Raw genomic sequence first — 12,399 nt, 5'->3', positions numbered from 1 at the left:
CATGAGAACCTTGTCTGTGCTTAATAAATATACTATCATCATCATCACTGAAGTCAGAAGGCCAAACAGATGAAAGCCAGGCTCTTCTGGCTGAAGCCTACTGGAGGGAGAAGGGATTATGGGTCCAGGATTTGGCACTGGGAAGCCAGTTCTCTCATCCTAGGTGACGTACCTGAATCACCCCTACGGAATCTCAGAGATCCACAGAGTAGTTTTTGATCACAGTTCATAGCCTACTACTGGGAATGAATGGAAGAAGGTAAAAATCCACTTCTATCCTTAAGGAACTGCAACTTAGTTTTAGAGACAAACTATAAGCTTAGGACTATAACGTAACTGGCAAAGGAGGTTAGGACTTACTAAGTGTCCAGTAAATTGGAGCGGAAGTTGTTTGGAGAAGTGAGATTGCAATTGGCTGGGACAATCAGAATAGGCTCCATTGATTGGATTACATAGGATTAAACTAAGCCTTATAGGATGATTAGTTTTCAATTAAAAGAACACAGCCATGGTAGAATTTCCAGGAGGTAGCAATAAACTGATTGGGTCCAAGAGTTTCCCTGATCTAGATGCTGGCTGTCAATGGTGAAGGCCTGGGGGCCAGGCCCCCTGCTTAACACAATCCCTCAGTTATCCTGCAATTGCAAAGTGATTTTGCTAGTGGTGATGCCGGTCTCCTAAAACTACCACTCCCAGGCAGATACAGCTTTCAATCTCTCAAAGGCTTCACTGACCATGCATTTTAAACACTGTGTCTAATATCATAATAATAGCTACAACAACTTTGTGAGGTAGGTGTTTTTGTCACCATTTTAGAGGTGAGGAGGCTAAACTTGGATTGGCACCCTAGTGTATCTGATTTCAAATCTAGACCAAATCACTATGCTTTGATGCCTACGGTTCAAGCAAAGAAAAAGAGCTCTTAATTGCTTTAAATTTGGGGTCATCAAATCAGATCTTGCACACTGATCCCAAGCACTTGTATTTATAGGCTGTCTAGTCTCCCTTAGTGTCAACACAGCTATAAGAACTCTTTCTAAGGCTACATTTATCCCAGCAGCTGCTGCAAGCTTATGGAAAACAAATTGGGAAGGGACAAAAGGGAATAAATTGAAATCCATTTGAGTGACAGCTTTCTTACCGTGGCCAACAGATGGTGCATTTGTGGCATTCTTGGATCTCTAGGAGTGGAAGAATTCCTTGAGATCGGAGTTCAGCCCCATTTCTGCAAAATTGCAACCCTTATTTAGTACCCAACATTCCATCTGTCCCCATTTGGCAGGTTTTTTTAAATCAAAGGTATTCATTACTTGAAGCTTCCTTTTGCTATAACAGGTATGTTAGATACATTCATTCATTCCTAATAAGACAGCTTAGAGAGGTAGAGAGGGTAAAATATTATCCTTCATCTACATGTAAGAAAAGGGAGATGATCAATAATGACCCTTTAATTTGGTCTTTCCTTTTGCAGACACCCCGCTCCACCCACCCCAGTCAACATCCTCAGAGAAAAGGCTCTCCAAGATTCTGGAATTGATCACAGCAGATGCAGCCTTTGCTCAGGATTCTTTTTAAGTGATGGCTCACCAATCCCTGAAACCAGAGGTGTTCTCCACGTTTCAGCAGATAACTCCATGACCAGGTGTTAAAAATCCTGGGGTCATATCGCATCATAATGAAAGGGATCAAATATGAAAAGAAGGCTGTGGAAGACATTTCCCAAATACTTCAGATCTTGTAGGATATTCTGGGCTCGGTGAGGCACTGGGCTCCCTGGGACCACCTGTGTATGTGGACGTGCTATTCCAAATTTAGAAGTGCATGCAGCTAGCAGGAGCTTGGGAAGTTAACATTGAAAATTTAAGGCCAGCTCCCTAAGGGACAGCAATTAGTCTCAATTGCCTGATGGTGACAATGCATGTTTCTCTAGAGGAATATACACAGTGATCCTTCCCTAAACTTATGATGATGATGATGATGATGATGATGATGATAGAAAAAGTAGCAGTAGCCAGCTAACACTTACTGTGTGCTAGGCACTCTTTGGCTGTTTATATATATTAAATCACTTAGACTGAGAGTAGTTCTATGCGGTCAGTATTATTCTTATTGTCTACATTTTACAAATCAGTTAGCTGAGACATAGAGTTCAAGTTACTTGCCCAAGGTCACAAAGCTAATAAATGGTAGCATTTAAACTCAGGCCGTCTATATTAGTTACCCGTTACAGTATAACAAATTATCCCAAAACTTAGTGACCTAAAACGATACTTATTATCTCATAGTTCTGTGATGCGGGAATCCTAATTTGGCTTAGCAGGATCTTCTGACTCAAGGTCTCTCACAGGCTGCATTCAGGATGTAAGCAAGACAGCTAGTACCGAGGCTTTACGAGAGAAGGCTCCACTCCCAACATCTCTTATATATTTATTGACAGGTTTCAGTTCTTGGTGGGTTGTCAGACTGATGCTTTAGCTCCTTTGTGAGGAGTTCCTTGCCCTGAGTTCCTTGCACATGGGCTTCTCCATAGGGAAGCTTATAACATGATAGCTTGCCTCATTAGAACAAGTACATAAAAAGATTCAGAGAGAGATTGAAAAGTGCTACCAAGATGGAAGTCACAGTTTCTTATCACCTAATCACAGAAGTGACATCCCATCACTGCCATATTCTGTTAATTAAAAGTGATTCACCAAGTCCAACTCATACTCAGGAGTAGATAATACAAAAGTCGTGAATGCAGAGGGCAGGATCACTGGGGGCCATCTTAAAGGATGCCTCCCACACAGTCCGATATGACCTTAACCAAGAGAGGAGAGAGCTCACACATTTTCTCTATGGTTAAATTCAGAAGACCTCAATCTATCTCAACAAAGAGTATAAGAGTGTAGGGCTGGGGAAGTTCTAGCCCAGAGGCCAGCTCTAGCCAGGATCTAGAGTTAATTGGTTTCAAATCACTTGAGCCTCTAGAGTTATATTTCCTTCCCTGGAAATCTCTCATAGCTATGGCATTAACTCTAAGTGTGAGGAAAACGAGAGTTGTGAATCATAATAATTTTTTTTAATTCCTACTTTAAAGTTAGCAATGAGAACAGCTTACCTCAGGAAGTCACTCTTCCCTCCTCCGCCTCTTGTCCTTTGTCTTTCCCTCTATGACTTTGTATGTCTCCCTGTGGTATGTTTTGTATGTCTCCACTTTCATACTGGTCTCTCCTCCAGTCCTGTCCCACTGGACCAGCTTTCTCTTCCTATCTTCTTATTGCTCTGTACTTCTCTCTACCCTTGATCCTTCTCAGTCTCTAGGTTGCGTTTATATTTTAATTTATAAAAAGATTTTAGGATGGGGGGGCAGCCCTGGGTGGCTCAGTCAGTTAAGCGTCCAACTTCAGCTCAAGTCATGATCTCCCAGTCCATGGGTTCGAGCTCCACGTTGGGCTCAGTCCTGACAGCTCAGAGCCTGGAGCCTTCTTTGGATTCTCTGTCTCCCACTTTCTTTGCTCCTCCCCTGCTTGCGCTCTGTCTCTCTCTAAAATAAAGATTAAAAAAAATTTTTTTTTAATAAGAGAATTACAAAAAAGTTTTTAGGAAGGAAAAGTCCATCAAACAAATTCACAATAAGGTGGTATGATGGTCAATTTTTTGTGTCAACTTGCCTAGGTGATAGTACCCAGTTGTTTAATCAAACACTAATCCAGGGTGTTGTTGTGAAGGCATTTTGCAGATGTGACTGAGATCTACAATCAGTTGACTGTATGTAAAGGAGATTATCCTGGATAATCTGAGGTCTGATGCAATCCGTTGAAACAGATTTCCTAGCAGAAGAAGAAATTTTGCCTGTGGTCTGTAACACTAGCTCTTGTCTGAGAGTTTCCAGCTTTCTTGTCCTGACATTGTGCCCTACAGATTTAGGACTTGCCTAGCTCCCACAAGTACATAAGTCAATCTTTCAATGCATTTATATAAATATGTGTATATTTATTTATTTGAGTGCATGCACACATGCACAAGCAAGGGAAGGACACAGGGAGAGAGAGAGAAGGAGAGAGAGAATCTTAAGCAGTCTTCATGCTCAGCAAGGAGCCCAACTCGGGGCTCAACCCTGGGATCATGACCTGAGCCAAAATTAAGAGTTGGACGCTCAACTAACTGAGTGACCCAGGCACCCCTATGATCTTTATTAATATAAATATATATGTGTATATATATGAGTGTGCGTATATGCATGTATGTGTGTATAAATTTGGATCTAAATCTAGATATGTAAAGAAATACAGAACATGCTGATTCTTTTTGTCTGGCAGGATCCTGAATGACATGGGAATGTCCAATAGTTGGGAATGTCCAATAGTTCTGACAGCGATCTTTATAGCATTTGGGAGAGGGAAGCATAAAAGAATTGAATAGCTCAGAGAAGTGAATTTTCATGTTAAAAGAAGAATCGAGTAACTTTAAGAAATGAATTTTCAGAGCTACTTTTTTTTTTCTAGATGAAAATTATGGATGTCCCTCAAGTAATACCATGCTGGCCACCACTTTGGTCTGAAATAGTCGCCAATAATATCCTCTTCAGACTTTTCCAGCCATTCTTCCTGTCCCATCAAAACTTGTCATATTTTCCATTCTCTTAGGGCACTATTTGCTAGAAGTGTTCTATTATTCTGTTTGATTCACATTTATGTTCCTAGCTCTGAGTCTTGCACATTTATGCCACTTAATATAGGTTTATTTAAAGGATGATTGATGAGGGGCGCCTGGGTGGCTCAGTTGGTTAAGTGGGCGACTTTGGCTCAGGTCATGATCTCGCGGTCCGTGAGTTCGAGCCCCGCATCGGGCCCCTGTGCTGACAGCTCAGAGCCTGGAGCCTGTTTCAGATTCTGTGTCTCCCTCTCTCTGACCCTCCCCCATTCATGCTCTGTCTCTCTCTGTCTCAAAAATAAATAAACGTTAAAAAAATTTTTTTTAAGGATGATTGATGAATTTACATGTAAACAGGAGCATTCAAGGTCTTTTTTTTTTTTTTTTTGCTTTATTTATATTTTAAAATTTTATTTTAATTCCAGCATGGTTGGTGTGCAGTGTTATATTAGTTTCAGGTGTATTTGAATCTCTTGGCCTAGGAAGGGTTAGTGAAAGGGAAATACTTTGAGGCAGGAGCACCTATACTTGATTCTTAAATCCTATAACTTGGGTATCTGCCTAATTGGCTACACAGTTATACTACATTTCTGTGTCTGTACCCAAACGTGGTCTCAGACAGATGCTAAGCCATGCAAGCCACCTGTGCCCATACTCTACATAAAGATCACTGATCTCAAAGTGTGGTCTGAGGACCCCTAGAGGGTCCCAAAATACTTTCACAGGGTCTGCTAGGTCCTCCTTTTCCAGCTACATAGCTGTATAAGACTGTATTTTCTTCATATACTTCAATCAAGACAACATATCACAACAGATTACAAACGAAGAAGCAGACACAAGAATCATGTTCTCTTCTATTAAGTCATCCATCCATTAGAGAGATTTGAAAAAATGTAAAACAATGCCATTTTTCTCACTAATTTGGGGGGAAATGTAGTTATTTTTCATAAAATATGCTACATGCAATGAGGATATTATTGTTACTTCAAAATAACTATAGATTTAATAAATAACTTTAAAATTCTATGTTTTAATTTCTAATATGATCATCAGACATCATCTACATAAACAAAATCTCTTTGTGTCTTCAATTTTTAAGAGTGTGAGGAGGAATCTGGGGCACCTGGGTGGCTCAGTCAGTTAAGGGTCTGTCTTTAGCCGATGTCATGATCTCGCAGTTTGTGAGTTTGAGCCCCGCATCAGTCTCTGTGCTGACAGCTTAGAGCCTGGAGAGGTTTCAGATTCTGTGTCTCCTTCTCTCTCTGCTCCCCACCCCCCACCCTGCTCTCACTTTCTCTCTGTTTCTCTCAAAAATAAATAAAGTATCAAAAAAAGTTAAAAAAAAAGTATAAGGAATCCTAAAACCTTAAAAATGCTTAAGAAACTGTTGCTAAGGATCACTGATTGTGTTTCTTCTGGACCATGAAGCACAATGTCCCTCTAGGGGTGACTGGTTGCCCTAGGAATTGGGAACAATTTAGAGTGACATGCAACCTCAAGTCTGTCCCATTTGCTAGTCGCCAAACCCACATCAGAGGTCATTTTCATATTCCTTATGATCTTCTACAGAGCCCAGCAGGACCATGAGCACACAAAACACACTCTGTAAAGTTTATTGACTGATTTTTATTAATCTTCAGTTCTGCAAGAAGTATTAATTTAGAATAAGGAGATAGCTGCCACATCGCTCAAGAAGCGTACTGTCAATCTCAAGGGCTAGAACCCAAACAGTTTGGGAGACTTGGAGCCTGGAGCCTTTCCTTATTAGCCCATGGAGTCACTGAGTCCAGGAGATTCTGATGTTTTCCTTTGGTTAGAGAAACAGGCAGGATAGGATTGCAGCTTTATAGCCTGGGATCTTAGAGGAACAATGGATAAGTGACTGGCAGTATAGAACTCAAGGTACTACTGGTACACATGTTCTATTTGAGTACAGCCTTTAAGTGCAGACTAGAGTATGGTTCCAAGCACTGAGTCAGAGCTCATCTTACTGGCTGTGAGATTTGGAGCAAATTTCCTATTTGCTCTGTCAGCCTCAGTTTCCCTATCTGTATAATGGGAATAATAGTAATAGGACTTGAAATGGTTGTGGTCAAAATTAAATGATGTGATGTATAGCAAGACCTTATCATGGGTGCCCAGCACAACAAAAGACCTACAAAATATGGCTAACTACTATTATATAGCTAATATTTCTTTGTATTAGGCAGAAAAGCGGGCTGGGAAAGGGACTTTCTGTTCTTATTTGGTAGTTAATATTTAATATGCTAAGCACTAGAGAGACCTATCGTTTCCCGCAGTCCTTGCTGAGAATGGGAAAGGAAAAAACAGCTCTAGTTTTGTTTCTTTTTCATTCTCAGAAAAAGCCCGAAGTTGGAGGAAAAAGGGAGGAAGGGGAGGTCGACCACTCATTTACTAAAGAAAATGTGCTTCCACTTTGACCTGCTGTGTATGAATTTGCAACAATCCCCCTTCATTCCAGCAAGATCCAATTTGTGCTTGAACAGGCGCTCCTCTCGCTGGAGCAGAAAGGGCATGGGTTTGACTGGGCAGCATGTCTGTTTGCTATGGGTCCTTGGGCTGTTGACTAAGTCTTGGGACAGAGTTTGTTTTCAGGTCTGGAGCCAGGAAAACATACCCCTTGATGCGCACATATTTGCAGTGTGACACATGGCTTGGAAGCCTATCACATAGACTGGAGCGGCCGCCTGATTTGTTTCCCAGGAAAGATTGTCTTCATGAGATATTATTAGGGATGAATGCTGTGTGCGATGTGCACCGACTGAGGACAGTAGCCACCTAACTTCAAAGGCTCCCCCCTCTCAGGCCCCTGCAAGCTGGGCTGTGCCAGCCATAGGCCCAAAAAAGATCTTTCAGCAGGGAGGGGACTGTGACTTGCCCAGTAGCTGCATTTGAGAATCAAAGGGCAGATTTCAGGGAGTGATAGGATGTTTGTCTGGAGAAGGGCTTGGGGACTGCTTTCATGTGCCGCTGAAGGAACAGAGAGCAGCATGAATTCTGATTGAATGGTTGGCTCTGGTGTATGCTTGAATTAAAACCAAAGTAAACAAGAAAACACCTGCCACTTAACCAGTGATGCACTTGGCACCACAAGAGGCAGACTAATGCGGGGGGTTGGGACAAGAGGGTGCTGAAAATGTCTTGGACCAATCCACTTGTTCTAGAAGATGGTGCCAAAATGCTAGAAAAGTTCTTCTGCAAAGAAGCTAAAAAGAATGCAGATTATGTCACCAGAAGAGCAAAATGCCCAGGAAAGGGTATAACAAAATGTTTTGTTTCATAGGCTGTTTCCATTACTAGCTGACAAAGAAGGAGGAAATGGCTTTCTACTTGTCTGGTAGGAATTTGGGTAAGACTATCAGAACTCTTGCTGTAACAACAGTTGGGGGGGGGGTGGTGGGGGACAGGGAAGCTAATGGAACATGTGCTTCAGTGAATTTTTTTTCCCCAGTAAGCTCTACACTCAATGTGGGACTTGAACTCACAACCCTGAAATCAAGCCTGCCTCTACAGACAGGCTCCCCACCTGGGGGCCTATATGTTAGGAATGGTGCAGGGCCATCTACAATTCCAGGCAGTGAGTTTCAAACACTGTCATGCGTTATTTTCTACATAATCTTTTTACCTAAAGAAGCACTTCTGTTATGTTATTACCTCCGACAGCAATGAGGCAATAGCGGGAATTAAAAATAATCAAGATGAGAAATAAAATGTCACGCGCGTAGTGAACAGTAAATAAGTTCTTAATGAATGAAACTGGATTTTTAGAAACAATGAAGTACGAACAGGAAAAAGTGGGAGATTGTGGGCATGCTTATTTTAATTTTCTAAGTATATGTTCTTGTTCTAAGTATATGTTTTCAGCAATTTGTAGCTCACTCCAGATTCTAAATCGCCCTTCCTGAGATTCACACCTCTACAAAATTAGGTTAGGTCGCCCTCTGGTGGCATGGAGCTAATCTTTCTTCTCACAAAGTGTATCTTCTGTTACCTCTACGATAGAAGTTCAGTATTCTGTTCTACAGCGTTTCACATAGAACAAATACAAACTCAACTTTGCAGAACGAAGAAATCGTAAGCATCTAATTATGGTTCCTGTTTAATTTCTTGCAAAGAGTTCAAAAAGCAATTTGGGATCTTGAAGAACTTAAGGAATATTTACTGCACTACTATATCAAAAGAGGTGTCTTTAATAGGGATTCTGTATTACTGAGATTAATTGAACGACTATGTTCAAGAGAAAAGAAAAAAATTTAGTAATAGAGTTTCAGTAATTGTCCAAGCAACAAGATTAATCAATAAACATTATTCTAATCTTGATACTGTCATTATCTGGCTGTGTGTTTTTGGATTTCACTAGATACCCCAATAGTCTTAAAACAAATTTCCTGTTATTTTTCTTAAACCACCTCCAACATAACTTGCAACCCAAATGTTAATGAAATTAATATTAACTCAATATTAATTCTCTCCAGGAGACTGTAATCAGCATAGACTCAATAATATGTACATACACAATATAAAGATAATTATAAAAATAGTAAATGCATAGGGAAATTTTCCTCTGATTATTTGGAAGACACTGGGAAATATGGCAGAAGTAAGCATTGAGGTTAACAAGTTATGGGCACTGCTATGAGGAAAGAGCCTCACAGCTAATTTCAAGCTCAGATTTTGGAGAAAGAGTCTGTGATGAAATGAATCCAGTTTTGGTCAGGGACTCACACAGGTCTATATAACTGGAGCTGTGAATAGGGTGCATAGGATGGGGGTGGGGGCAGATAACTCAAAAGATGTCCAGGACAAGCACAAACTCATATCACTCTTAAAAAATTGAATTACCTCTTGCTTTGACTCTTTTTTTTTTTTTGAATTTTTTAACATTTATTTTTGAGAGACAGAGAGAGACAGAGTGCACGTGGGGGAGGGGCAGAGAGAGAGGGAGATATAATATGAAGCAGGCTCCAGGCTCTGAGCTGTCAGCACAGAGCCCGAAGTGGGGCCTGAACCCACCAACAGTGAGATCATGACCTGAGCTGAAGTAGGACACTTAACCGACTGAGCCACTCAGGCACCCCTTGCTTTGACTCTTAATAAGAATGTGTTTATGCCATTGTTGTTGATAATTAATGAAGTACATATTTTTCATTTATCTCATTGAATTTAGGTAATATAACTAAAGCTATATTATTCAGTTAACATGTTCTAACCCATGCCACAAAAAGGTTTTATGGCCCTATAAAGATTTCTTACAAGGAATGTGGCATAGTATAAAAAAAAATTAATCTAAGATAAAAATGCATCTAAGCCTTAAATGTCTGCTATTAAACTCTATATTTGGGGGGGGGGATTTAAAAAAACCTGTTTTTAATTTTTAACCATTTTTCATTAAAAAAATTTTTTTTTGAAGTTTTTACTTATTTTTGAGAGACAGAGAGAGACAGAGCGCAAGTGGGGGAGGGGGCAGAGAGAGAGGGAGACACAGAATCTGAAGCAGGCTCCAGGCTCTGAGCTGACAGCATAGAGCCCGACACGGGGCTCGAACTCATGAACCACAAGATCATGACCTGAGCTGCAGTCAGACACTTAACCGACTGAGCCACCCAGGCGTCCCAGAAAGTCAAATTTTAATGAGATTTGAAACAGGAACAAAGATTCATTGATGGAGTACTCTTACTATGTTTTGCCTAATATTTTTGTATTTCCGGTATCTTTAAATTCATACATTAGCTATTTCCTCTGGCATTGCAAACCAGTAGGACTGTTAGTTAATGTCCATTTTATTAATTAGAGGAAAAAAGTCAAAGGATTTCTTAAGATCACAGAAAACCTCCTTAAAGAACCCACATGGTTTTTGTTTGTTCCACCCATCCATCCACCCATCCATTTATTCATCAGATATCTATGGAGCAAATCTGTATATTAAGTATTTAACCTCATAAGAGTAGCAACGGTGATTAGGACGTAATATCCCTGTATGCAAGCAGTTTGCAGTATAGTAGCCAATCAGAAAACTACATGTATAAATATAGAAAACAGGCTGAAATGGCTACTCTGGAAGTTCATAGGATTGGAATTTCAGATAGTAGAGACAGCTTAGAAATTATGTAGTCCAACTTCTCTCCTAGTATATAAATGCTCAATAGAATATTTGGTATCCAGGATCTTTTCTTAATACTTAGCATATATATTAAACTATATATATATATATGTGTATATATATATATATATATATACACATATATATATATATATAATATACACACACAGAGTATATAACACTATATAAAGGGTGTTAAGATCATAGAGATGTGTATACACATTATATATATATATATACATATATATGTATATATACACATATATATACATGTATATATATATATGTATATATATTATAATATATATATAAATCTTCCCCTAGGTTGTATGTTCTCCCAGAGAGGCACTGAAAATCTTTCTGCATTCTGGTTTGCCTTCTTTGGATTATATTTTTATTATCTGTATATATGATGACCATATTGGATCTGGAGTATAATGGGGCTACTTTATCTCATGATATTTGTTATACTTCTACTAATGAATTATACAAAAGTATGTGCTTTTGTAGCATCTATATTATACTTAAAGTCAACTAAAGCCCTAGTTCTTGCTGTTCCAGCCATCATCCTGGCCAGGGGAAGCATGGTCTGTGATGGTGGGGAGACAGGGACAAGGGAGCGCTAGTTAAGGAAATGCCTCTTGCACTTAATGGGTCTCCAGACAGAATCTGGGCATGTGGGCAGAGGAGTAAACAAGGCTGCTTCCTGTTCTGGGTTTGGGAACCCAGGCTAAGGATAAAATCAAAATAGAAGTCCTAGAGGAGGGCAGGCCAGAAAGCAAGAGAAATTTAGAAACTTAATATCTAAGGAGTAAATTGAGATAAAAATCAAGATCCATATTGAAATGGCTTCCATAAGGAACAGACGAGGATAAACAAAGTTTCAGAGGTGGAATCCAGAGAGGTAACTTGAACCAATTTTTTGTCTTCCAGGGGTGAGCCCCAAGAAGAAGAGGAAAGTATTAGGAGGACAAAGCCTGTTCCAGGATCTTTACTTAATCAACATTTACTATGTGCCATGCTCTGGGCCAAGCGCTAGCTATCAAAGATGAAGAAGACCTATGTCCAGATATCAGAGTTCTCGCAGCTCCTTTGGGAGATGGACATAGGCCATCTACCTCTTAGATACTGTGGTTAGTACAATGATGGAGAACACACAGGGGCCACAGAAGAGGACCAAAGCCCCTAGGGAAGGCAGTGGTCTCATAGGATACAAAAGAGTTGAGCAGATGGAAGGAATGGGGAAGGACTTTCTAAGACAGGAGAGAAAAGTCAGGTGAAGCCCCAGAGGATGAGAAGCAGCTCGTGTAAAAAGGAGCTACTTGTAGTTCTGTGTTGCTGGCCTGTCAACTATAAATCACTGTAAGCCAGATTTTTCCTGTCCTGTACTTGAGAAATTTTGTTTAGAACCTAAGTAAAGGTCTTTACATTGATCAGTTTTAATATTTATATTCTTTGCTTTCCCCTTTTATAGTAATCTTAGAATATTCTTAAAGTATCAAAGGTCTATATTCAGTGTTTCCCCAGGCTACAGATACTGCAAAATGTGATGAACGTTTTTTCTACCTTCCTCCTAGTCCTTGATTGAAAAAAATTAAAATAAATGGTTGACATGTAGCACCAAATCCAGAGCCCCTCAGTAT

Source organism: Panthera leo, chromosome B3, assembly GCF_018350215.1.
Source record: "Panthera leo isolate Ple1 chromosome B3, P.leo_Ple1_pat1.1, whole genome shotgun sequence".
Classification (NCBI taxonomy): Eukaryota; Metazoa; Chordata; class Mammalia; order Carnivora; family Felidae; genus Panthera; species Panthera leo.
The sequence above is the reverse complement of the archived record's forward strand: the minus strand, read 5'-3'. Positions refer to the sequence as shown.